General features: G+C 56.0%; 1 protein-coding gene across 1 annotated transcript in view; it reads left to right on the top strand.

Moving 5' to 3' along the window:
- Nucleotides 1-26567, top strand: part of LOC135405841 (zinc finger protein 239-like) — a 264939-nt gene that overhangs the window by 73121 nt on the left and 165251 nt on the right. The window lies entirely within an intron of this gene.

Raw genomic sequence — 26567 nt, 5'->3', positions numbered from 1 at the left:
GAGGAGGCCACCAAGGGCATCCCAGGGCTGCAGCACCTCTCTCATGGAGACAGGCTGAGAGAGTGGGGGCTCTTCAGCCTGCAGAAGAAAAGCCTGTGAGGAGACCTCCTTGGGGCCTTCCAGTACTTCAAGGCAGCTTCTTAGAGACATGTGGGCAAAGGGTTCAGTAGGGCCTGTCAGAGTAGGACAGGGAGTGAGGGAGTTCAACTAAAAGAGGGGAGGTTCAAACTAGAGAGAGGGGAGAAATATTTGATGATGAGAATGAAACACAGGAACACATTTGCAGGGAGGTGGTGGATGCCCCATCTCTGTAAAAATTCAAGGCCAGGTTGGATGGGGCTCTGAGCAAGGTGATCTAGGAAAGATGTCTCTGCTCCCCCTCCAGGGGATCCCCCGCCCTGTGCTCTTGGCTACCAGAGTGATGGGCAGCTCTCAAAGGATGCAAGTGCCCAGAGAGCAGAGGGAACACACAGGACCTCTGTTAGCAGGGACATCTTCAGGTGAGATGGGATTAGTCTGGATCAACACGCTCAGGCTCCACTGTTTTGCCTCTCTGTGGTTGCACAGAACTGTCAGAAGAGACCGATAACCATGAGGTGCCCCAGTGTCACAGGGTGCCTTTGGGTCCCTGAGGCCCTGCATTGTCACAGGCTCCTCCTTGCCATCCAGAGGCCAGGAAGTGTCAGAGGTGCCCCAGGGCACCAGGAGGTCCCGCAGGGTCAAGGGGCAGCCTTGATTCCGTGTGTCCCTGGAGCGTCCCAATGTCCCCATGGCTCCAGGAGGCCCCGCGGTGCCACAGAGGAGCAGCCTTGGGCCGATATCAAAGGACCCCAAAGCGATGTCACTGTGAACTCTTGAGGGCTGGAAGGAGTCAGGGAGACCCGAAGGGCAAAAAGAGCCGGGCAGAGCTGAAGGCCGAGCCGTGCCCCAGAGCCAGGCAGAGCTGAGAAACAAAAGGAGCTGGGAAGACCTGGCAACACCATCCTGCCCCAGCCCTGCATTTCAGGATCAAGAAATAGGTTTGTCCAAAAGCAGGTGGGGTGGTGGGAAGGGGCAGAGGCAGCAGAGCCCAGCGCAAAGCGAGCGGCTCCAGGCACGGCTTCTCCCGCCCGCCGGGAGAGCGCAGGGGCAGGAGCCCTTTGCTGGGTCTGGCTCCCGGCGCTGCCGGCACTCGGCGGCTTTGGGGTTTGGCTTTGGGGTCTGACGGGAGGAATTATTGCTGTGGTGGTGGGTGGCAGAGGGGCTGAAGGACTGGGCACGAGAGGGATGCCTGTCCCCTCAAGGGACAAGTGCACAGACAGGGATCAGGTGTTCCCACTGGGCTTAGACACCAGGTCTGTCCAGCAGCACCCACGGAAGGGAGGGAGGATCATCGTGCTCCCTTCCATCACTGTCACCAGGTCCAGTCACTGGGTGCAGACAGCAGGTGTAGTGGGTTGGCTCTGGCTGGACACCAGGGACCCCCTAAAGCCGCTCTCTCACTCCCCTCTGCAACTGGACAGAGGAGAGAAGAACACCAGCCAAGGATTCATTCATGAGCCAAGAGCTTGCAGAGGTCACTTCCTTATCACCTTCACAGGCAAAACAGACTCCAAGGGGGGATATGAAGTGATGCAGAAAAACCTTGGAATAACAGAACTGCTCAGAGACTTGGCATCTTTAAGCAGCAAGGTATTTGTTTCTTCAACATTGGGAGCAAGGCAGCTCCCTGACCTTCCTGGCGTTGTGGAAGACCCCCCTTCTGTGCAGGATCCAGGCTGGGGGTGGGGGGGTTTGGGAGGGCTGAGGGATCTCAGGAGGGGGGAGGGGTGGGGGTCCCAGCGGTGGTTTTGGGGTCCCAGGGGTGGTTGGGGGGTCTTGGGGGTTGTTTGGGGGATATTTTGGGGGTGCCCCTGAGCTTTCTGGTGTTGTGGAAGACCCCCCTCCTCTGCAGGATCCAGGCTGGAGGTGGGGGGGTTTGGGGGTCCCTGGTGGATGTTGGGGGTCCCAGGGGGGTCGGGTTAGTTTGAGGGTCCCAGGGGTGGTTTGGGGCTCGTGGGGGGGTTCAGGGGGTGTTTTTGGTGGTCCTCCTGACCTTCCTGGCATTGTGTAAGACCCCCCTTCTCTGAAGGATACAAGATGAGGGCGGAGGCGATTGGGGGTCCCTGGTGGATGTTGGGGGTCCCGGGGGGGTTGGGGGTCCCAGGAGAGGTTTGGGCATGCCAGGGGCAGTTTGGGGGTCCCAAGGGGGGTTTGGGGGGATATTTTGGGGGTTCCCTGACAATTCCAGGCAGGGCACTTTTAACCGTGGCACAGGCGGGGAGGGGGGAGCGCCCAGGGGGGTCCCCATGACCCCCAGGGCCAGCGAGGAGCTCCACTGGGTTCAGGGTGTCGATCTGCACCTGGGTGATGTCACCGTGACGTCACCGTGATGCCATTGACAACCACGGTGATGTCATTGACACATGGAGTGATGTCATCACACAGCTACACCCCAAACGTCAGTGCATTCCCCTGTGATGTCACTATGTTCCCCTGTGACATCAGCACATTCTCCTGTGACATCACCATGTTCCCCTGTGACATCACCAAGTTTCCTATGACATCTGTGTTCCCCTATGACATCACCACATTCCCCCATGACATCACCACATTCCCCCATGACATCGCCACCTTCCCCATGGCATCACTATGCCCCCTGTGACATCACCATGGTCCCCTGTGACATCCCCACAGTCCCCTATGACATCACTACAGTCCCTATGACACCACCTCATTCCCCTGTGACATCACCATGGTTCCCTGTGACGTCACCATGTTCCTCTATGACATCACCATGGTCCCCAATGACATCATCCTGCCCCTATGACATCACTGTGCCTCCTATGGCATCACCACGTTTCCCTATGACATCACCACATCCTCTATGACATCACCATGCTCCCTATGACATCACCATGTTCCCCTATGACATCAGTGTGTTTCCCTATGATATCACCATGTCACGTGACCTCACTATGTCCCCTATGACATCACCACATTCCCATGGGACATCACCACATTCCCCTGTGACGTCACCAGGTACGTGGAAGAGGCGGCTGGGGGGAGGGGCTGCCCCATGACCACCAGCCCCTGGTTGTAGCTGGAGAGCCTGGAGGTCGTTCTGTTCCCGTTGGACAGCAGGATGTTCTTCCCGTGGCACCCCAGGAACGTGGGGGGGCCCTGGGGGGCAAAAGGGGGCCATGAGGGGGATCACAGTGGGGGAGGGGCAGCAGGATGTTCTTCCCATGGCACCCCAGGAAGGTGGGGGGCACAGGGGAGGTCACGGGGGGGTCACAGTTGGGGAGGGGTCCACTCACTGCCCTCCCAGTTCCTCCCAGTGCCTCCCAGTCCCACTCAGTGCCCCCCCAGTCCCTCACAGTGCCCCCCAATTGCTACCAGTCCCCTCCCAATCAAACACGGGTCCTCCCAGTTTGTCCCACTCATTCCCTTCCCAGTCTGCCCCAGTCCTTCCCAATCTTCCCCCAGTCCCTCCCAGTTCCCCCCAGTTGCTCCCAATCCCCTCCCAGTCCCCCTCAGTTCCTCTTCATCCCTCCCAGTCCCTCCCAGTCCCCCCCAGTTCCCCCTGATCACCTCCCAGTCCCCCCCTGTACCTCCTCATCCCTCCCAATCCCTCCCAATCCTCCCCAGTTTCCTCTAGTCTCACCCAGGCCCTTCAAGTCACTTCCCAGTCCCTCCATATCTCTCCCAGTCTCCCCAATCCCCCCCAGTCCCTCTCAGAGCAACCCAGTCCCCCACAGTCCCCACAGTGATGAATGTGATGTCACAGGGGAGCTTTGATGTCACAGGGGGGATGTGATGTCACGGGAAGGATGTGATGTCACAGGAGAGAGTTGATGTCACAACAAGGACGTGACGTAAGAGGGATGATGCAATATCACAGGAAGGATGTGATATCAAAGAGGAGGATTTGATGTCACAGGGGAGCTGTGATGTCACAGGGGAGGTATGTAATGTGATGGATGCGACATCACAGAGGAGGTGTGATGTCACAGGGAGGATGTCACGTCACAGGAAGGTTGTGATGTCACAAGGGAGCTGTCATGTCATAGCAGAGATGTGATGTCAGAAAAAATGTGACTTCACAGAGGAGGATGTGATGTCACAGCAAGAATGTGAAGGATGTGATGTCACTGTGGTGGGGGAAGAAAAAAGTTTTTCCCCTGGAGTTAAAAAAATGGTAACCCCCGAGGGGGTGGTGTCTCTCTTGGTGTTGACCCAATCAGCATTCCTGCAAAATTAAACATATCCCATCAGTCTGGAAAAGAAGGGTGATGTTGTTGTTGGAGAAGAAGTGGCCATGTTCTGAAGCCATGAGGAGAGGGGGCAGGAACCCCGATGGGGGGCCATGGCCCCCCAGCCCCCAGCTGGGGTCAGAGAAACTCGGAAACAGTGTTTAACTGACCCAGGTCTGTGACTGAGAAGCTGGGAGTCTTTCTCCACTGGGAGTGGGCAGCAGAAGATGGAAAGGCGGCGGCAGAGACAGCACTGAGCAGAGGCTATGGCAGAAAGCCCAAGAGATCAGAAACAAGCATGCAGCTGAGCAGAGAGACAGAGAGATGTCTGAGGGAGAGACAGAGCCAGCAACAGAGCAAGACTAAGCTCGACAGAGACAGAGTCTGGGGTAAGAACTGAATCCAAAATTCCCCAAAACCCCTCTGAGACCTCCCAGAGAGGAGGAGCCGGTGGACTCCCACTTGAGGGGAGTCTTGGAATGCAGCAGCACCGGGGAGAGAGGAACTGAGAGCTCGGAGACGTCCCGGAGCTGGAGCGGGACGGGCAGAAGGAATGCGGAGGAGGGCCTCGCCCCCGCTGCTGCCCAGCTGGCAGCCTGAGACAGAGCACAGGAGCTCTGATGGACCGCTCGAGGCAAAGACTTTCAACTGAAAGCTGCCCTAACCTTCTGGCTCAGGGGAGCTTGAATCCCCTGAGGAAAGGGACCGTCACAAAGCCCCCTGCACTTCATGATATAACACGGTGAGGCGAGCCTGTCCCTGCTATCGCAGTCCATGGAAGAGAGAGAGAGACCTTTGACTGGAGTCGAAGAGCTGAGAGGGGTGAGAGGAGACCCCCCTGGGGTCTATTGGAAAGAGATCCAGCTACAACAATCCAGCTACAGCTGCTGCGTGGAAGAAGAGAGACACTGCTGCTCATAAGTAGAAAGGATCTTTTCCTTCTTCCCTTCTGAACGTTTATTGGAGAGAGAAGAGATTTGATCCAATGTAAATACTGATTTATCATAGGAGAGATAGTTAGGATTATGTATATGATGTATTGTAATATTTATTTGTGTAGTTATTATAATATAATTCCCTTCATCCCATACTGAGTCTTGCGTTGTGTCTGGGAAACCCATCCCACACTGGGTTGAGATGTGGGAGGGGGGCTTGGACCTGGGAACTGGATTTTAGGGGTCTCAAACCATGACAGTCATAGAGGAGGATGTGATGTCACAGAAAAGATGTGAAGGATGGGATGTCACAGAGGAGGATGTGATATCACAGAGGAGGATGTGATGTCACAGGGATGTTATGATGTTACAGGGACGATGTGATGTCATGAGTAGGACGTGATGTCACAGAAGAGCATGTGATGTCTAAGTGAAGGATCTGATATCACAGGAAGGATATGATGTAACAGGGGAGCTGTGATGTCACAGGAAAGATGTGATGTCACAGGGGAGGATGTGATGTCAAAGGATGTGAAGGATGTGATTCACAGAGGAGGATGTGATGTCACAGCAGAAGATGTGATGTCACCGGGACAATGTGATGTCACGGGTAGGATGTGATGTCACAGAGGAGGATGCTCCTCAGCCTCTGCAGGCAAGGGGGGCTGGCACTGGTCTTGGGGCACCAGGAGCCCGGGATCAGGGAAACAGGGAGCTGGGAGATAAAGGGGCTGACGGGCAATGGGCACAGCTGGGTGACTGGGATCTCCAGTCTGGGCAGGCACTGGGGAGCACTGGGCAATGCTGGCCCTGGCACACAAGGGCTGGGCCCAGGGAAGTGCTGGGGTGGTGGCAGTGCCCGGCTCCAGCCCATTTGCGGGCACTGCAGCCCCCAAGTGGTGCAGGCCCAGCCACGGCCTCCCCGAGCAGAGCCCAGAGGGGCAGATGCCCTTTGCTGGCCCTGCCCCTGTCCCAGCTGGGCACACCGTGTCCTCCCACATCAGCTGGGCCCCGCTCTGCTCAGCTGGCCCAGGCAGGGGGGGCCAGGCACTGGCAGCCCAGCAGGGCTCTGGCTCCACACTGGGCTGGCCCTGGCACACAGCTGCCCCAGTGCCCCTGTCCCCAGGGATGGCCCTGCCCTGCCCTGGGCCCAGCGCTGGCCCTCAGCAGGATGGCACCTTCCCGCCCCACTCTCCCTCCCTCCCCACCCGCCTCACAGGCCCCTCTGGGTTGGGACCCCCGTGGGCAGAGATCAAGGACAGGCACTGAGCGGGGGCTCCCGGCACCTGCCACAGTCTCAATTCTCCACTCACCTTTGGCCACATTTCCGCAACACCTTCCATCCTTACGGGCCCCTGACCAGACACAAGAGACCATTGTGGGGCAGCTGGGAAAACATCTCAGCTCAATGACTTGACTGTTTGCCTTGCATTTTCCCCAGGAGCCGGCAGTGACCTGGAAGATTTTCCTTTTGCCCTTTTCTGCTTCGTGCCTCGTTTGTTGGATAATTGAGGAACGTTGACTGAGCAGGGGCCCAGGGGAGGTGAAGCCGGTCAAGAAGGAGGCATTTACAGCCCCTCAACACCAAAGGTCCCTCTCTAGACCATCCAAACTGTGGGAGCAGGAGCTCATTGGAAGAGGGAAATGTCCCCAATTTGGTTTTTGAGAGAGAGATGGACGAGAGACGTGACCAGGGTGCCTGAGGTGCAGCTGATCCCCCCTGGACTGTCTCCTTCCTTCCCCCTGAGCAGAGCTGGGAGCACCTGGGGAAATTCCTCTTGTTCCTGCAGTCCCTGCTCTGGGATTTGTCTTACCCTCTGGTTACAAATGGGTTTGGGGCCTGGCCGTTATGTTCAGGCCGTGACCCGCAGGGAGGTGTTGTGGTGACTCCCAGAGGGAAAGGGGAGGAGAAAAGGGGGCCCTGTTCTCCCCACATTTACATCTCCCTTCCCAATTTCCTGATGCCCTCGGCTTCCCAGAGTCCCTCAGTAGCTACACGAGGTTGGAGGGAACGCGACTCATCAGGAGGTGTCTATCCTGTTGTCCTGGTTTTGACTGGGATAATGGACTGGTTTACAGTCACTGCCCACAACAGGGACTTGTCTCAGCACAGAATCACAGAATTATTGATTGGTTTGAGCGAGAAGGGACCTTAAAGCTCGTCCCGTGCCACCCCCTGCCATGGGCAGGGACACCTTCCACTAGCCCAGGTTGCTCCAAGCCCCGTCCATCCTGGCCTTGGACACTTCCAGGGATGGGGCAGCCACAGCTTCTCTGGGCAACCTGTGCCAGGGCCTCCCCCCCTCACAGGGAAAACTTTCTTCCCAATATCCCCCTAAGCCTGCCCTCTGTCAGTGGGAAGCCATTCCCCCTTCTCCCATCACTACAGGTCCTTGGCCAAAATCCCTCTGCAGCTCTCTGGGAGACCCTCAAGGCACTGGAAGGGGCTCTAAGGCCTCCCTGGAACCTTCTCTTCTCCAGGCTGAACAATCCCAATTGTCCCAGCCTGTCCCCAGAGCAGAGGGGCTCCAGCCCTCCGAGCATCTTTGTGGCCTCCTCTGGATCCACTCCAACAGGTCCATTCCTCCTGATCTGGGCCCCCCGAGCTGGAGGCAGCACTGCAGGTGGGGTCTCACCTGAGGGCAGCAGAGGGGCACATTCCCCTCCTCCCCTGCCCCCAGGATGAGCCCCGCACACGGGGGGTTTCCGGGCTGGATCGTGTCCCATTTGTCACCCACCAGCACCCCCAGAGCTCTCTCCCAGCAGGGACTTCCATCCCTTCCTCCCCCAGCCTGCACCGATCCCGGGGGTTGCCCTGACCCGGCTGCACCACCTTGGTCTTGTCCAACCTCAGCAGATTCCCGTGTGTGCCGGGAAACGGGGGGAAGGGGAATTCACCCGACTCTTGGAGATTTGTTTGTCTGCTGGTGCCCCAGGGAAAAACCAAACCCTGTCAGTCCCATCTAGTCTGTCCCATATTCCACCCAGGAACCCTCCACCAAACAGATCCACCAGGTGGGGGGAATTCCAGGGCCCTTTTTCGGGCACTGACACGTCACAGCACAAGGAAAACCCCTCAGTGGATATTTCCACCTGTTACTCCAGCTTTGACAAAAGGACTCCCTCCAACACTCTGCAGAATAACACTATTAATACAAATTGGCACAGGTTAAAGGTTCATGGTGGTCAGGGACAGGGTCTGGCTGCAAAACCACACTTTGAACAGCGTCAAAATTGTTGTTAAAGGAACGCAAAGCACAACCTCTACACCAATCCAATCCACAACTACATTAGGAAGCAAAAGCCAGCTCTAGTCCTTCCAAGCAGTGACTAACACACAGAGCTGACACTTCCTACCCAGCACAGGCGTCCCTGAGGGGGAGGAAGGCAGGTTCAGCCCCTCCGTTGATCCCAGAAATTTCACTGGAAATCTCTCTCCCGTTCTTTCCCCATTTCCGACTATCTCTTATGCTCTTTCTTTGGGTTTAGGAGGAGTTTGAGGGTTTCTAATGAGAAGTGCTACAATTGTTTCTGGGTGCCTGGGGAGCTTTGTGGGGCATCGTGACCTTATCCCAGCCGGGAAGCAGCAGCTGGAGTCTCTTTGCTGTCCGGGAAGCAGCAGCTGGTTTTCCTCTTTAATTCCTATTCTATGTTAACTTTTAGCCTTATCTCTCTCTCCACACTCTGGGACCATTTCTCTGGCTTGTCCAGGTCCCCCTGGATGCCATCCCGTCCCTCAGGTGTGTCACCTGCCCCGCTCAGCTCAGTGTCACGGGCTCAGGGTGCCCTCCATCCCTTGGCCTCCATCATTAAGGAAGATGCCGGACACTGGGGCCAGGAGTGAGGAATTGGAGGGTGTGGAGTCCAGCTGGGGATTCCTTGCTGGGGATAAGGGCACAGACAGCGGGATTGGGAAGGGGGCAGCAGTCCTCAGCCTCTGGAGGTGTCTCCTGCAGAGTGGGAAGGACAGGAATGGCTTTGAGAAAGGTCTTGCAAACTCCCAGTGAAGGAGGTGCCCAGGATGAGATGGAATTCCCTGTGCTGGAGGCAATCACATCCCCTTGGGGTGCAGGGGCTGTAAATTTCTCCTTCTTGAGTGGCTTCACCTCCCCTGGGCCCCTCCTCAGTCAACGTTCCTCAATTATCCAACAAACGAGGCACGAAGCAGAAAGGGGCAAAAGGAAAATCTTCCAGGTCACTGCCGGCTCCTGGGGAAAATGCAAGGCAAATAGTCAAGTCATTGAGCTGAGATGTTTTCCCAGCTGCCCCACAATGGTCTCTTGTGTCTGGTCAGGGGCCCGTAAGGATGGAAGGTGTTGCGGAACTGTGGGCAAAGGTGAGTGGAGAATTGAGGCTGTGGCAGGTGCCGGGAGCCCCCGTTCAGTGCCTGTCCTTGATCTGTGCCCACGGGGGTCCCAGCCCAGAGGGGCCTGTGAGGCGGGTGGGGAGGGAGGGAGAGTGGGGCGGGAAGGTGCCATCCTGCTGAGGGCCAGCGCTGGGCCCAGAGATGTGATGTCATATGAGGGATGTGATGTCACAGAGGAGGATGTGATGTCATATGATGGATGTGATGTCACTGGAGAGATGTGATGTCATAGGTGAGATGTGATGTTATATGATGGATGTGATATCACAGAAAGAATGTGATGTCACAGGGGAGATGTGATGTCATAGGAGAGATTTGATGGTACAGAGGAGGATGTGATGTCACAGGAAGAATGTGATGTCACAGAAGAAGGAGGAGATATCATAGGAAGGATGTGATGTCATCTGATGAATGTGATGTCATAGGAAGGATGTGATGTCACAGGAGAGATATGATGTCACATGATGGATGGGACTTCATAGAAGAGCTGTGATGTCACAGGGAGGATGTGATGTCACAGGAAGGATGTTATATCATATGATGGATGTGATGTCATATAAAGGACGTGATGTCACGGGGAGGATGTGATATCACGTGGAGGATGTGATGTCACAAAGGAAGGATGTCATGCACAGGATGTGTTCTCACAGGAAGGATATGTTGTCAAAGGATAGATATAATGTCATATGATGGATGCAACATCATAGAGGAGCTGTGATGTAACAGAGGAAGGATGTGATGTCACAGAGAAGGATGTGATGTCACAGAGGAAGGATGTGATATCACAGGTGAGATGTGATGCCATACTATTGATGGGACGTCATAGAAAAGCTGTGATGTCACAGAGGAGGATGTGATGTCACAGAGGAGGATGTGATGTCACGGGGAAGGATATGATGTCAGAGGAAAGATGTGATGTCACAGATGAAGGATATGATGTCATAAGGGAGATGTGATGACATACGATGACTGTGATGTCACGAGGAGGATGTGATCTCACTGGAAGGATGTGATGTGATATGACAGATGCGACATCATAGAGAAGGTGTGCTATCAAAAGCAGGATGTGATGTCACAGGAGAGATGTGATGTCATATGATGGATGTGATGTCATAGAGGAGGATGTGATGTTATATGATGGATGTGATGTCACAGAGGAGGTTGTGATGTCAAAGAGGAGGATGTGATTTCCCACAGGAGGGACTGCAGGAACAAGAGGCATTTCCCCAGGTGTTCCCAGCCCTGCTCAGGGGGAAGGAAGGAGACAGTCCAGGGGGGATCAGCTGCACCTCAGGCACCCTGCTCACGTCTCCCATCCATCTCTCTCTCAAACACCACACTGGGGACATTTTCCTCTTACAATGAGCTTTGGATGCCACAATTTGGATGGTCCAGAGTGGGACCTTTGGTGTTGAGGGGCTGTAAATGTCTCCTTCTTGAACAGCTTCAGCTCCCCTGGGACCCTCCTCAGTCAACGTTCCTCAATTATCCAACAAAGGAGGCCTGAAGCAGAAAGGGGCAAAAGGAAACTCTTCCAGGTCACTGCCGGCGCCTGGGGAAAATGCAAGGCAAATAGTCAAGTCATCGAGCTGAGATGTTTTCCCAGCTGCCCCACAATGGTCTCTTGTGTCTGGTCAGGGGCCCGTAAGGATGGAAGGTGTTGCGGAACTGTGGCCAAAGGTGAGTGGAGAATTGAGACTGTGGCAGGTGCCGGGAGCCCCCGCTCAGTGCCTGTCCTTGATCTGTGCCCACGGGGGTCCCAGCCCAGAGGGACCTGTGAGGCGGGTGGGGAGGGAGGGAGAGTGGGGCGGGAAGGTGCCATCCTGCTGAGGGCCAGCGCTGGGCCCAGGGCAGGGCAGGGCCATCCCTGGGGACAGGGGCACTGGGGCAGCTGTGTGCCAGGGCCAGCCCAGTGTGGAGCCAGAGCCCTGCTGGGCTGCCAGTGCCTGGCCCCCCCTGCCTGGGCCAGCTGAGCAGAGCGGGGCCCGGCTGATGCGGGAGGACACGGTGTGCCCAGCTGGGACAGGGGCAGGGCCAGCAAAGGGCATCTGCCCCTCTGGGCTCTGCTCGGGGAGGCCGTGGCTGGGCCTGCACCACTTGGGGGCTGCAGTGCCCGCAAATGGGCTGGAGCCGGGCACTGCCACCACCCCAGCACTTCCCTGGGCCCAGCCCTTGTGTGCCAGGGCCAGCATTGCCCAGTGCTCCCCAGTGCCTGCCCACACTGGAGATCCCAGTCACCCGCCTGTGCCCATTGCCCGTCAGCCCCTTTATCTCCCAGCTCCCTGTTTCCCTGATCCCGGGCTCCTGGTGCCCCAAGAAGGGGGTCACTGCCAGCCCTGCGTTCAACCAAGGGGTTGGAGTGGGAACAGGGACAATTGTGCTCAGAAACGCCAGGTTTGGGGCTGGGCTGAGCTCTGGGGTGTCCCAGAGGGAAAGCTCTGGGAAGGGATGGGCAGGAGGACATGGGTGGATCAGGGTTTGGGGGCCGTTGGAGGATGGATTGTGTTGTGTGGGATTGTCCCCACTGGGTATGCAGCTGCTTTCAGCTCCCTGCCCACCCCTTGGCACCTCCAGGGGCCTGGGCCCTTCCAGGGGCAGCTGCCCCGTGCAGGAAGCTGGAGGGATGCCGGGGAAGGTGGCTGGATGGGTGCCGCAGGCGGGATGGACTCTGTGCCAGGGCTGGGCTTGTGGCCAGGGCTGGGGGCTGTGCCCAGCCGGGCTTTGCCCCGGGGGCTCTCGGGGAGGGGGCAGGGAGGAGTCCCGGCAGGGATAAATGTGCTCCTGCCCTTGTGCAGCCTCAGCCAGCGCTGCCCAGGCCCAGAGGAAGATGAAGGTCGCTGTGCTCAGCGTGGCCCTGCTCTTCACCATCCTGCTGAGCCCCCCGGCAGATGCCAAGGTGAGGCCCCCATGCCACGGCCATGGGCTCAGGGATGGGCCCCTTCCCAATCCAGGGGCTCCCCCAGAACTCCCAAGCACCCCCAGTCCCGGGTCAGGCCACTTTCTTCTGGCCACAATTCCCTCTCTCCTTCCCCTTCCCACAATTCAGCTCCTGCTGCTGCAGCTCCGCTTCCTCACGGGATGCTTGCACCCGGCTCCGTCCTGGCACAGTCCCAAGGTTTCCTGCTCTTTCTGACCCCAAATCCCACCTTTTTGGGCCTCCCCATCCCATCCTCTTGGTCCCCTGGGGCATCTCCCCACCATCTCCTCTCTTTCCCAGCCAAGGCAAAGGCCCAACCCAAACTGGGTGGAACTGGGCCAAGCCCCACTGGAGTCCAAGGAGGACAAACAGGCCCAAGCTCCACCCTGGGCTCAAATGGGACAAGGCCTGGCCAGGCTGAACTGGCACCAACTGGGAAATGCCCTGCCATGGCCCCTTCCCAGGGCCTTTCCTCCAGGCTTTGCCCTCAGTGCCTTGCCTTTCCCCCTGCACTGGTGTCCCCAACTTGCCTGGGAGCCGCAATCCCAAAGAGCCCCGCTCAGCCCGGGGGGCAACCGGGGCTGGAGGGGGTGGGGACACCCGTGTCCCCCCCAGCCCCACAAGGCCAACCCCAACCAAGCCTTTGCTCTCTTCCTGCAGCCCATTGAGGTCGACGGCGTCCAGTGTGGGGAGGTAAGTCTGGGAGTTGGGGGGCACCCAGTGTGGGAACTGGGGGGCACTTTGGGCCCCCCATCCCTTCCTGGCACTGGGGACACCCCAGTGACCAGTGACGTCTCCTTGTCTCTCTACAGGCAGGCGGGATCGGCGGCCCGGTGGGTACCAGGGCTTGTGCTGGGCCCAGACCCTCCCCTCTGGTGGCCACCACCCTCCAGGCCATCCCAGTGCTCCCCAGTCCACCCCAGTGTGCAGCGGGGAGGTCCTTCCTCAGGGCCCCCACTCTATTCCCACACACCCCAGTCCACCCCACCACACACACACACGGCATCATTCCCACACCATTTCTTCCCTTCTTTCTCCTCTAATCCTTTCCCTTTCCCATTTGCCATGACACTCGTGTCCAGAAATCCCCTTCCTTGACACCTCAGTCCCAAACCCCCTCCCAGTCCCTTCCAGTTTTCTCCCCTTCCCCATTTCTCCTGCCCCCACCCCTGCCCTGCTTCATTCCCTGTTTCCCCTCCACTGGAATCCCTTTCTCCTCCCCCGCATCCCCCACAGTCCCATCCTTTCCACACCCCAATGCCAAACCTGTGGGATCCCAAATTCCCCCCACTTCACCCTCTTTGGGTCCCCTCCTCCTCCACCCTCCCTGCAGGCCCTGAATTCCCCTGGCTCTCCTTGGCTCCATCCTCACCCTGGGCCCTGCAGGAACAGGGATCCCGGGGGAAACTGGGTACAGTGGTGCTGGGGGAGCAGAAGGGATTTTCCCCCTCAGACCAGGGGCCAACCATGGGCTGGGGGGTCTGGGGACACCCATGTCCCTCCCCCAGCCCCACAGGGGCCAATCCTGCTTAAACCTTTGCTCTCCTTCCCCAGCCAATCTCGGGACAAGGAGGAGGTGGATGTGTTGGGGTAAGTTCTGGAGTTGAGATGTCCCCAGTGTGGGAAATGGGGGGAAATGTAGTCCCCCCATCCCTCCTTGGCCTGGGGACACCCCAGTGACCAGTGACACCTCACACTCTCTCTCCAGGGAGGCATGAGCATCGGTCGAGTGAAGAGGTCTGAGGTGGGTACCCCGAGTTCTGCTGGGTCCAGACCCTCCCCTCTCATGGCCACGACCCTCCCCAGAATCCCAATGTGTCCCAGTCCGGCCCAGTGTGCCCCAGTACATCCCAGTGTGTCCCAGTACAGCCCACTGTGTCCCAGTACAGCCCAGTGTCTCCCAGAACCAGCCCAGTGTGTCTCTAACCCTGCCTTTGTCCCCAGCCCCCCGTGGCTGACCAGGTGGAGCTGATGCGCCAGTGACGCTCGGCTGCCTCTCTGCATGTCCAGGTGAGAAATATGGGAGGCTCCTCAGCCCCCCAAAGGAGCCTGGCAGGGCCCTGGGGGGTCCCTGAGCCCTCTGCAGTGGGCAGAGCTTGGGCACAGCAGAGGGACACGCAGGGGGCTGTCCCTGCTCTGTGTCCCGGGGCAGCTGGACACAGCTGCCCCCAAGCCTTGCCTTGCACTGGGGGCTCTGCAGACCCCCAGGCTCACCGGGAGGGCAGGGAGGGGCTCAGGGAGGTGTCAGAGCATCCCGGGCTCAGGGGCTCTGGGGACCACATGGATCTCAGCATCCAATTCCCTTCTCCTGCCCCAGCTCCCTGCAGACAGACGGGGTGGGGACAAGGCCCCTGCCATGTCCCTGTGGACACCGGGGGTGACGTTTGGGGCTCTGTCTTTCAGGACTGGAAGTGGTGGTGACACCCGTGTCCTGGCCCCCTCCAGCGGCATGAGGAGATGATCATCCCTGGAGGACCCCCCTGATCCCCTGGGTGCCCTGGCAATTTCCCTGCAAGAATCAATAAACCCCTGCAGCAAAACAAATGCTCTGTGTCTGTCTGGGTGGGTCTGTTCCCACATCCACAGGTGCCTTCCCGTGTCCATGTGTGTTCCCACGTCCCCTGGGGCACCCGGTGGTTTGGGGGCACAGCGGGAAACAGGGTCTGACTGGGGCTGTCCAAGCACCGTCCCCAAGGAGCACAGCTTGGTGTCGGGGCAGGGGAGGGTCAGGGACAATCAGCCAAGGCCCCTCAGTCCTTCCCTGGGCTCTGGGAGGGATGGGAAAGGGGATCAAAGGAGCCAGCGGGTGTCAAATGCCCCCAGATCTCAAGGGCCAGGCTCGGGGCTGAAGGGATGGAGAGCAGCCCTGCATCCAAGGCCATGGGGATAGTGGGGGATGAAAAGCAGGATGGGAGCCAGCAATGGGAGCTCACAGCCCACAACCCCCCCATGTCCTGGGCTCATCCCACAGCGTGGGCAGCAGGGGACAGGGGTTCTGTCCCTCTGCTCCGCTCAGCTGAGACCCCTCCTGCAGTACTGCCTCCAGCTCTGGGCTCCTCTGGCTGTCTGCAACGCACCCGCCCGCAATGGCAATGGCTTGGGGGGATTCCCCTGCCAGCCCTGGCATCTCCTGCAGCTCCATGGGCTCCTCAGCACAGCAAAGACACGCACCTCTTGGGGCACTTCCAGAGGAGGCCACCAAGGGCATCCCAGGGCTGCAGCACCTCTCTCATGGAGACAGGCTGAGAGAGTGGGGGCTCTTCAGCCTGCAGAAGAAAAGCCTGTGGGGAGACCTCCTTGGGGCCTTCCAGTACTTCAAGGCAGCTTTTTAGAGACATGTGGGCAAAGGGTTCAGTAGGGCCTGTCACAATAGGACAGAGAGTGAGGGAGTTCAACTAAAAGAGGGGAGGTTCAAACTAGAGAGACGGAAGAAATATTTGATGATGAGAATGAAACACAGGAACACATTTGCAGGGAGGTGGTGGATGCCCCATCCCTGTAAAAATTCAAGGCCAGGTTGGATGGGGCTCTGAGCAAGGTGATCTAGGAAAGATGTCTCTGCTCCCCCTCCAGGGGATCCCCCGCCCTGTGCTGTTGTCTTCCAGAGTGATGGGCAGCTCTCAAAGGATGCAAGTGCCCAGAGAGCAGAGGGAACACACAGGACCTCTGTTAGCAGGGACATCTTCAGGTGAGATGGGAATAGTTTGGATCAACACGCTCAGGCTCCACTGTTTTGCCTCTCTGTGGTTGCACAGAACTGTCAGAAGAGACCGATAACCACGAGGTGCCCCAGTGTCACAGGGTGCCTTAGGGTCCCTGAGGCCCTGCATTGTCACAGGCTCCTCCTTGCCATCAGGAGGTCAGGAAGTGTCAGAGGTGCCCCAGGGCACCTGGAGGTGCCGCAGGGTCAAGGGGCAGCCTTGATTCCATGTGTCCCTGGAGTGTCCCAATGTCCCCATGGCTCCAGGAGGCCCCGCGGTGCCACAGAGGAGCAGCCTTGGGCCGATATCAAAGGACCCCAAAGCGATGTCACTGTGAACTCTTGAGGGTTGGAAGGAGTCGGGGAGACCCAAAGGGCAAAAAGAGCCGGGCAGAGCCGAAGGCCGAGCCGTGCCCCGGAGCCAGGCAGAGCTGAGAAACAGAAGGAGCCGGGAAGACCTGACAACACCATCCTGCCCCGGCCCTGCATTTCAGGATCAAGAAATAGGTTTGTCCAAAAGCAGGTGGGGTGGTGGGAAGGGGCAGAGGCAGCAGAGCCCAGCGCAAAGCGAGCGGCTCCAGGCACGGCTTCTCCCGCCCGCCGGGAGAGCGCAGGGGCAGGAGCCCTTTGCCGGGTCTGGCTCCCGGCGCTGCCGGCGCTCGGCGGCTTTGGGGTTTGGCTTTGGGGTCTGACGGGAGGAATTATTGCTGTGGTGGTGGGTGGCAGAGGGGCTGAAGGACTGGGCACGAGAGGGATGCCTGTCCCCTTAAGGGACAAGTGCACAGACAGGGATCAGGTGTTCCCGCTGGGCTCAGACACCAGGTCTATCCAGCAGCACCCAGGGAAGGGAGGGAGGATCATCGTGCTCCGTTCCATCACTGTCACCAAGTCCAATCACCGGGCACAGACAGCAGGTGGAGTGGGTTGGCCCTGGCTGGACACCAGGGACCCCCTAAAGCCGCTCTCTCACTCCCCTCTGCAACTGGACAGAACAGAGGAAAAACCAGCCAAGGGTTTATTCATGAGCCAAGAGCTGGCAGAGGTCACTTCCTTATCACCTTCACAGGCAAAACAGACTCCAAGGGGGGATATGAACTGATGCCGAAAAACCTTGGAATAACAGAACTGCTCAGAGACTTGGCATCTTTAAGCAGCAAGGTATTTGTTTCTTCAACGCTGGGAGCAAGGCAGCTCCCTGACCTTCCTGGCATTGTGGAAGACACCTCTTCTGTGCAGGATCCCGGCTGGTGGTGGGGGGCTGGGGGGTCCCGTGTGGATGTGGGGGATGAAAAGCAGGATGGGAGCCAGCAATGGGAGCTCACAGCCCACAACCCCCCCGTGTCCTGGGCTCATCCCACAGTGTGGGCAGCAGGGGAGGGGGGTTCTGCCCCTCTGCTCTGCTCAGCTGAGACCCCTCCTGCAGTGCTGCCTCCAGCTCTGGGCTCCTCTGGCTGTCTGCAACGCTCCCGCCCGCAATGGCAATGGCTTGGGGGGATTGTCCTGTGCAATGGTTTGAGTCACCACAAAAATCCAAAATCCCATTTCCAGGCTACCCCCACCCCTTCCCACAATTTTATCTCAACACCGAAGAGAAACTTTCAGTAAGACACCTCTGTGGGGAGCAAGGAAAGTATATACATTTATTACTATGCAAATAAATACTATACAAGCTAAAAGCAACTATATATATATTAACTTCAGTTATTGTGCCTTATTCTGCCCATACAACCCTTGACAAAAAAGGTCACTGTCTTTCCTCTCTTGTGCATGCTCAATGGATGCTCGAATGTGATTGGTTGAGAAGGTCACATGTTATGACGTGTCACGGGTTGCTCTGCACATAAAAGCCCTTGTTGTTCTCAATAAATTTGATTCGATTCTGGAAAAAAGGGCTGACTACTCATGTAGGAATATAGTTAGGTCATGTAGAAAGAAAATTAGAGAGACAAAGGCGCAACTTGAACTGAATCTCGCCACCTCTACGAAGGATAACAAAAAGTCCTTTTAAAGGTACATCAGTAGCAAAAGGAGGGGCAAGGAAAACCTCCATTCTTTACTGGACATGGGCGGGAATACATTTATCAAAGATGAGGAAAAGGCTGAGGTATTTAACACCTTCTTTGTCTCTGTTTTCAACAGTAAGACAGGTTGTCCTGAGGACAGCTGGCTTCTGGAGCTTGAGAAAGAGATAAGATTACAGCCCCCCTGTAATCCAGAAGGAAACAGTCAGTGACCTACTGAGCTGCTTGGATCCCCACAAGTCTATGGGACCAGAGGGGATCCACCCAAGGGTGATGAGGGAGCTGGCAGAAGAGATCACCAAGCCTCTCTCCATCATCTACCAACAGTCCTGGCTCACTGGGGAGGTCCCGGATGATTGGAAATTGGCAAATGTCACGCCAATCCACCAAAAGGGCTGGAAGGAGGACCCAGGAAACTCCAGGCCCCTCAGCCTGACCTCAGTGCCTGGCAAGGTTATGGAGCAGATCATCCTCAGTGCAGTCCCACAGCACCTACAGGACGGACAAGGGATCAGACCCAGCCAGCACGGGTTTAGGAGGGGCAGGTCCTGTCTGACCAACCTGATCTCCTTTTATGATCAAGTGACTCGCCTGGTGGGTGAGGGGAAGGCTGTGGATGTGTCTGTCTGGACTTCAGCAAGGCCTTGGACACTGTCTCCCACAGCATTCTCCTGAAAAAGCTGCAGCCACAGCTTGGACGGGGGCACCCTGTGCTGGGTTAGGAACTGGCTGGAGGGCCGGGCCCAGAGAGTGCTGGGGATGGAGCTGCATCCCACTGGGATACGGTCAGTAGTGGTGTCCCCAGGGATCAGTGTCGGGCCCAGTTCTGTTTAATATCTTTATTGATGATTTAGATGAGGGGATTGAGTCCATCATCAGCAAGTTTGCAGATGACACCAAGCTGGGGGGGAGTGTCCATCAGCTGGAAGGCAGGAGGGCTCTGCAGAGGGACCTGGATAGGTTGGAGAGTTGGGCTGATTCCAACGGGATGAGGTTCAACCAGGCCAAGTGCCAGGTCCTGCACTTTGGCCACAAGAAGCCCTGGCAGCCCCATGGGCTGGAGACAGAGTGGCTGGAGAGCAGCCAGACAGAAAGGGAGCTGGGAGTTTGGACGGACAGGAAGCTGAACATGAGCCAGAGTGTGCCCAGGTGGCCAAGAAGGCCAATGGATCCTGGCCTGGCTCAGGAACAGTGTGGCCAACAGGTCCAAGGAAGTGATTCTTCCCCTGGACTCAGCGCTGGTGAGGCCACCCCTGGAGTGCTGTGTTCAGTTCTGGGCCCCTCAGTTCAGGAAGGATATTGAGGTCCTGGAGCAGGTCCAGAGGAGAGCAACAAGGCTGGGATAGGGACTCAAACACGAGTCCTATGAGGAGAAGCTGAGGGAGCTGGGGCTGTTCATCCTGGAGAAGAGGAGGCTCAGGGGAGACCTCATGACTCTCTACAACTCCCTGACAGGAGGGTGTAGCCAGGTGGAGGTTGGTCTCTTTTCCCAGGCAACTGTCAACAAGAGGGCATGGTCTCAAGTTGTGCCAGGGGAGGTTTAGGTTGGATATTAGAAAGAATTTCTTTACATAGAGGGTGGTCAGACATTGGAATGGGCTGCCCAGGGAAGTGGTGGATTCTCTGTCCCTGAAGATTTTAAAGAAGAGACTGGATGTGGCACTTAGTGCCATGGTCTAGTAACCGCAGCGATACTGGATCAAGGGTTGGACTTGATGATCTCGGAGGTCCCTTCCAACCCAGCTGATCTATGATTCTATGAAAGAAGTGTCCCAAGAGGAAGCTGGCAATGAACACAAGATAGCCCAACGGCAAGGTGACTATAATGTCCAAAAGCTCTCCCAGTTGGAGGAGGACACTTACAAAGAGCTCTCCCAGTGGGAAGAAAACAGTGACCCGTCCAGCCTCACGGGATCATCACGACCAGAGCACACCAGACTGGGAAGGATCCGGCCGTCGTATCACACACGGAGCTCCAGCAGGAGGGGCAGAGCTGGGGCCTGCTCAGTGGGATGCACGGAGTGGAAGCCCACGCCCTCAGTGGGCAGCAGGAACGGGCAGCAGAGGGGGCAGAAGTGCCACTGCCAGAGATGAAGGAGGCTGAGGAGAAGGACAGAAAATACTGCCTTGACCAAGAGCTTTCCCAAGGGGAAGCTGAGACCCACCAAGAGCCATCCCAAGGGAAAGACAACATTGGCCAAGAGCATTCCCAGGAGGAAGTCAAGAGAGATCAAGAAGTGTCCCAAGGGGGAGATGACAGTGCCAACCAGCTGTCCCAGGACAGCTGTGAATCCCAGAGGACTCTCTGCAGGAAACATCCCTCCCACTGATGCCAATTCGTGCCCCAAAAAAAGGCGCGGAGAAACTGCTCAGAGACAGAATTTTCAGTCTATAAGCAGGAGGTATTTATTTACGGCCGGGGAGCGGCCAGGGAGCAGCCCAATCACCCTGGACAACTGCTCCAACGAGAAACTTACAATTTGAGCTTTTATACACTTTTTGCTAAGCAATTGCATCACATATTATGAATATTCATTACATTGCAACATCTACTTTTAATATTCATAGCAGGTGGAGTTGAGGCGGAGTTAGAGGCGTGGTCTTCAATTTGGGGAGAACTTCGGTGGTAGTTCCGGTCTTCCTTCATCATAAACTCAATGTCCTTTTCATCATCATCCTCCTAAACTTTTGAACCTTCCCTAATTTAGGTGGTTTCCTTATACATTTGGCAGGGTTTTTCAGTATCTGGCAAGAGTACTTAATTTCTTGGCTTGTCCTTTTTCTTATCTCCCTTTGTTTTCTTCCATATGTCCTTTTTTGTGTGTGCTAGTTCTCCCCGTTCATGCCCATGTTCCCTCATGTCAGAGTGTCCTGTATTCTAGTGAATTTATTGCCTCTGCTATTTCTTAATACTAAGTTCTCTATGCCTTGCTTAAAGCTTGCATTTGGTGTTTAACTCTCTAATTCTTGTAGTGCTCTACTAAATTCGTTTTCCAGGTTTTACCTGGCTTCACCACTTCAGATAGGCCCTCTGGGCTGTTCTGGGACCCTGGAGGGCGGCACGGCCGCAGGATTACTCCCTGCTCCAGCGCCAGGCCCAGCCCGGGGATGGGAGGTTGGGCAGCACTTTTCTGGGACAAACATCCCTGTTGTAGTTCCTGGAGATCAGCACAACAAGGCACAGCACAAGTGCAGGAATGAGGCCAAGAAGTGGCCATGGACTGTAGGGGGGATCAGGACCACCAGAGACCCCAAACCTCAGACCAGTTGCCAGAAAGGTCTGAAAGAACAGACTGCACGTGTGAACTCATTTGCATAGAAGTTGCCTGACGTAGAACTACTCATTAATTATTAATTCCTTCTCAGCAACTTGAGGACTGGAAGAGAGGAATTCTGCACCAGCTGTTACCGAGGCCAAAGCCTTCCTGGGAAACCTGCCACAGATTCTGTGGCTGCCCTATCCCTGGAAGTGTCCAAGGCCAGGTTGGACAGGGCTCGGAACAACCTGGGCTCGTGGAAGGTGTCCCTGCCCACAGCAGGGGGATTGGAACTGGCTGATCTTAAAGGTCCCTTCCATCGCAGCCCTTTCCATGATTCCATGATGCACAATAATAACTCTTCCTTTGTCCTCTCCTGCTCCCTGGCCGGCTGTGGGAGGCACTGGGGGGACTGGGGAGGACTCCGAGCACCACTTGGGGCTTCAACCCTCGACCAGCGGCTCTTCTGCCTGAGGGGAAGAAGTCAAAACAGATGCCAGTTTCTCAGGATCTCCGTTTTTCTTCTTTTTCTTTCCAAGGGAAAGGTTTGCATTTGAAACAGGGCAGTTGGAGGCTGGGTCGCGCTTGAAGTCCTTTCTACAGAGTACAAGCACAGCGCTGCCTGTTTAATGAAATTAAAATTATTCTTCTGGGGAGAGGCGAGCATTGGGCTGGTTTAGTTTTAGCTTTTTTCGATGTTTTTGAGGTTTTTTCCCTCGGAAGCCCCCGAGGGCGCCTGAGGGGGCGTGCGGGGCGGGGGCACGGGCGGGGCGGGTAAAGGCAGGAGCGCGCGGGGGCTGCTGGGGGGGCGGTTGAGGGCGGGGGGTGTGTCCCGTGTGGGGGGACCCGCACCGGGGTTTGGGGGTCCCGGCTGTGGGGAGCGGGTCTGGGGCTTCCCCGGGGCTCAGGAGAGCAGCCAGCGGCGCCTCCGCCCCGCCCCTGCCCGCGCTGGGGGGCCCGTTCCGGCCGTCGTTTGGGCTCTGGAGGGGGTTGTTACCCCGGGGGGAACTAAGGGGGTTGTTGTTCCAGGGGGAAAGGAAGGGGGTTGTTACCCAAGGGGACACAAAGGGGGTTGTTACCCCGGGGGCACAAAGGGGGTTGTTTCCACAGGGAGTGAGATAAAGGGGGTTGTTGTCCTGAGGGGTCACAAAGGGAGTTGTTACCCTGGGGATGGACCTAGAGACAGGGCTCTATACCCTTCTCCTGCGGTGTCTAAGCAGGAATTTGAGCCATACTAAATCCTAACTTTTAGGAATGGGCTTCCTCAAACCACCCTGTCAGTCACTGCAGTGAAGTTCCAGGGTCTGTCAGCGATGCCTGTGAAATGGGCCTAAAGTTTGACGGCCTGAGCCCCAAGGAGCAAGAACTGAGGTGGTCTTTGCTCTGTTTTCTTCAGCAGACATGAAGGTCGTCCCCTGTGAAACACTGGGGCAGAATAAGGAGCCTGTTTCCAGCCTGGACTTCCAGCAGATGGGAAGAGGAATGGCCTGGCCTCGACAGGGGTGGGCCCAGCCCTGAGGGTGAGCTCAGCCGGTTTGGTTGGGGTTTGTTGCATGTGCAGAGCATGGGATGGCTCGTTCTCCAAAATATTGGGTTGCTGGCAGGTCCCTGACACTGGTGGTGGATGGTTTGAGAAAGAGGATTGAGATTGTCCAACTGTCTCCAGAATTACAGAGTGGTTTGGGTTGGAAGGGACCTTAAAGCTCATCCAGTCCCACTGCCTGCCATGGGCAGGGACCCCTTCCACTAGCCCAGGTTGCTCCAACTTGGCCTTGGACACTTCCAGGGATGGGGCAGCCACAGCTTCTCTGACCAACCTGTGCCAGGGCCTCCCCTCCCTCACAGGGAAGGATTTCTTCATGCTATCTAATCTAAATCTGCCCTCCTTCATCTTAAAACTATTGTCCCTTGTCCTGTCACTCTCTGTCCCTCTCAAAAGTCCCTCTCCCACCTCTGGAGATTTTCAAGAAGGTCCTAAGTCCCCTGCTCTGAGTTAGCCCTGTTGGAATGTTTGTCAGGGGGAGTGGAGAATGAGCTGGATATTTTCCAGAGACCCCTTTCAATCTTCAAGAGGAGCTTTACCCCCAGAAAAAATGATCTGCCAACATTTCATTTGATTTTTCCTTCTAGCACTTGACTTGTGTTTCCAAAAAGAACTAGCAAATCTATGCAGGACTTGGAAGTAACTTCCCCCACCAGTTGGTTGGGATATGACAGCACTGTGAAAAGTGGTTCCTGGAGATGATCAAGGACCTGAGGGTGCAACAAAATGTTCCAGAGAAGGGATGGCTCATTTGAAAGGAATTAGATCAGGAAGAGGGCAAAATAAGGACATGCAGGAAAGAAAGCAAAAGAGGAGGCAAAGCACCTTCCCTGCACTAGACCTCTTAATTCCTCTTTTTATTTTCAAGCCTTTGGCAAAACTCTTCTTTCTTGCCTTCTCCTCTCTTCCTTTTCTCTCCCTTTGTTCCCATAGGTGGTGGTAGTTTGGGCTTTAAATGTATCAAACCCCCAAGGCTTAACACTGGTTTGAGAAGTGGTGTGGGATCAAGGATTGTGCCAGTGCTTATTTGCTCTTTGAAATAAAAGCACTCAGAAATATTTCTGATCTGAATTCAGTTTAGCACTTAGGATTGGTTTGAAACTAAGGAAATGTTCACCTTGAAAGAGAAAACTGGAGAAGCTCAGCTTTGTAAAACTGGGAGGATTTGAAATAATGGCGATGCAGTTTGAACTGCATCAGTGTTGTGTTGGTTTCTGGGAGTCCCATCCAGAGCCTTTCTTGCCTGGAGCATCAGTCCAGCTTTGCCAGATGAAGAACTCTGTACTGGAACACAAAATTTCTTCTCCATGGAATCCCCTTGGAATTCTTTCTCCCCAGCCTGGAACTCGGCTCTCTGCGCGTGAATGTTGCACAACCTCTGGCCACAATCCTGCCTGACCTGGACGTGCAGCAAGGACATGATGGCATTGGTGTCATCAGTCTTTCCCTGTGGACTCCTTTCCAGATTAGGACATTTCCTTACCCTTTCTTCCCCTCTCGCCTGTCTCTGGACAGTCCCAGGAACCCAATGAACTGTCCCATTCTGGCCACAAATGAAGGGAGTTGATCACCAAACTTCAAAGCAGGGGCTTCCCTATCCCTTGCAGCTGCTGGGTTCTCTTGTTCCTCAGCAAACTATACAGATACTTCAAAATGGGGGTCAAAGGCTGCTTCAAAATGGGGTCAAAGGCTGCATAAACTGTAACTTTCTACTCTACTGCTAAACCAATTAGGACTGTAGTACAAGTTTTGCAAGAACAGTCTTATTATTACTTACACGAGGCAGGAAGTTTCCAGCACAAGATGGATTATCTTTGTTAGTCTCCTTTATCTTGTGGTTACTTCACATGTCCTTGGAGGGCTCTAAATTCTGGATTCCACATGTCCAGATTTTAGTTCCCCCAGGATTTCTTCATTGAAGCTTTTAAGTTGAAACTTAAAGTTTCAGTGATGTAATGATCAACTCTGACAGTAACTGTCTGTGAAAACAAGTTTGGCACCAAGCTGACTGAAGTGGGAAATTTCTTGATTGAGGTGTTTGTTCCCTCTTGAGCCTCCTTTTGCTACGAGGGGATTTCTCTGATGGTTCCCTGTTGGCTTCCATTATCCCAGGAGCTGGCTCACCTCTGTGAGACATCAGCTGTGCTCCAGTGTGGCTGTTCCATCTCAGAGTCACCCTCACAGGTACCTTGTCCCTCTAAGTTTTTCATGTTATCCCACAGATTTCCCAGAACAAGCCTGATCTTGTGCCCCTCCCCCATCATGTCCAGTGTAGAGCCCTGGGACACTGTGGAACCTCATGGAACCAAGGGGCCACTGGGACACCACAGGGCCTCATGGAACCCAAGGGACCCTGGGACACTGTGGGGGCTCATGGAACCCAAGGGACCCTGGGACACTGTGGGGGCTCATGGAACCAAAGGGACCCTGGGACACTGTGGGGGCTCATGGACCCAAAGGGACCCTGGGACACTGTGGGGGCTCATGGAACCCAAGGGACCCTGGGACACTGTGGGGGCTCATGGAACCAAAGGGATCCTGGGACACTGTGGGGGCTGATGGAACCAAAGGGACCCTGGGACACTGTGGGGGCCTCGTGGTCCCCAGGGCTGAGGAATCCCGTGGGTGCAGGTGGCTCAGGGAGCAGCTGCAGTTGGAGCTGTGGGATGAGCTCTGGGTGAGGGGCCTCAGACCAAAGGCCGTGAGCTGCTGACCCTGGAGCAGCCAAGGGAGAGGACACTTGGAGACAGGGCAGGAGCCCAGGACTCAGCAGGAAGAGCAGTTTGTGTGCTTGGAGTGTGAGGGGATAAAAACTCATAGAGTTTTTTTTGGGGGTCCCTCCTTGAGGCACCAGCTCGGGCTGTTTCTGTGTTTCTTCACAAGAAATAAATTGTTTTATTGTTTCTAAGACATGAGATTCTGCCATGGGAAACCTGGGTTGGAAGCAGTGAGGAAACCTGGTCTGACTGTGAGAGTGGGGGGTGTGAGGAGTCACAGGGGACCCGTCGGGTCACTGGAGTTGCTGCTGCTGGGAAGGGGCCTGAGTGTCAGCAGTGCCAGTCTGGGCTGGTGGGAGAGTGACTGCCAGGGAGTCCTGGGAATGGTGAGCCTGGGAAGTTCCCTTAAGAGTGTGAGGGGGATCTCGTGTGCAGAGACCCCCAGGAGCCCCCTGAGCCGCTCTGCTCATGGCAAGGATGCAGAGAAGGCAGAGTTACTGAACACCTTTGCCCTGACAAGACCAGCCCTCAGGGATCTCTGGCCCAGGAGACCAGGCTATAGGAATGTTGGAAGGAAGATGTTCCCTTGCTCAAGGAAGATTGGGTCAGAGAACACCTCCAAAAATTCTACCCCCACAAGTGCATGGCACACTTGATGACCTTATGTCACCAAGGGGACCCTGTGACACTGTGGGACCTCGTGGTTATCAGACTCTTCCAAACGTTGTGTGCAACTACAGAGAGGCAAAACAGTGAAGCCTGAGCGTGTTGATCCAAACTATTCCCATCTCACCTGAAGATGTCCCTGCTAACAGAGGTCCTGTGTGTTCCCTCTGC

The sequence above is a fragment of the Pseudopipra pipra genome, chromosome W (assembly GCF_036250125.1).
Source record: "Pseudopipra pipra isolate bDixPip1 chromosome W, bDixPip1.hap1, whole genome shotgun sequence".
Classification (NCBI taxonomy): Eukaryota; Metazoa; Chordata; class Aves; order Passeriformes; family Pipridae; genus Pseudopipra; species Pseudopipra pipra.
The sequence above is the reverse complement of the archived record's forward strand: the minus strand, read 5'-3'. Positions and strand labels throughout refer to the sequence as shown.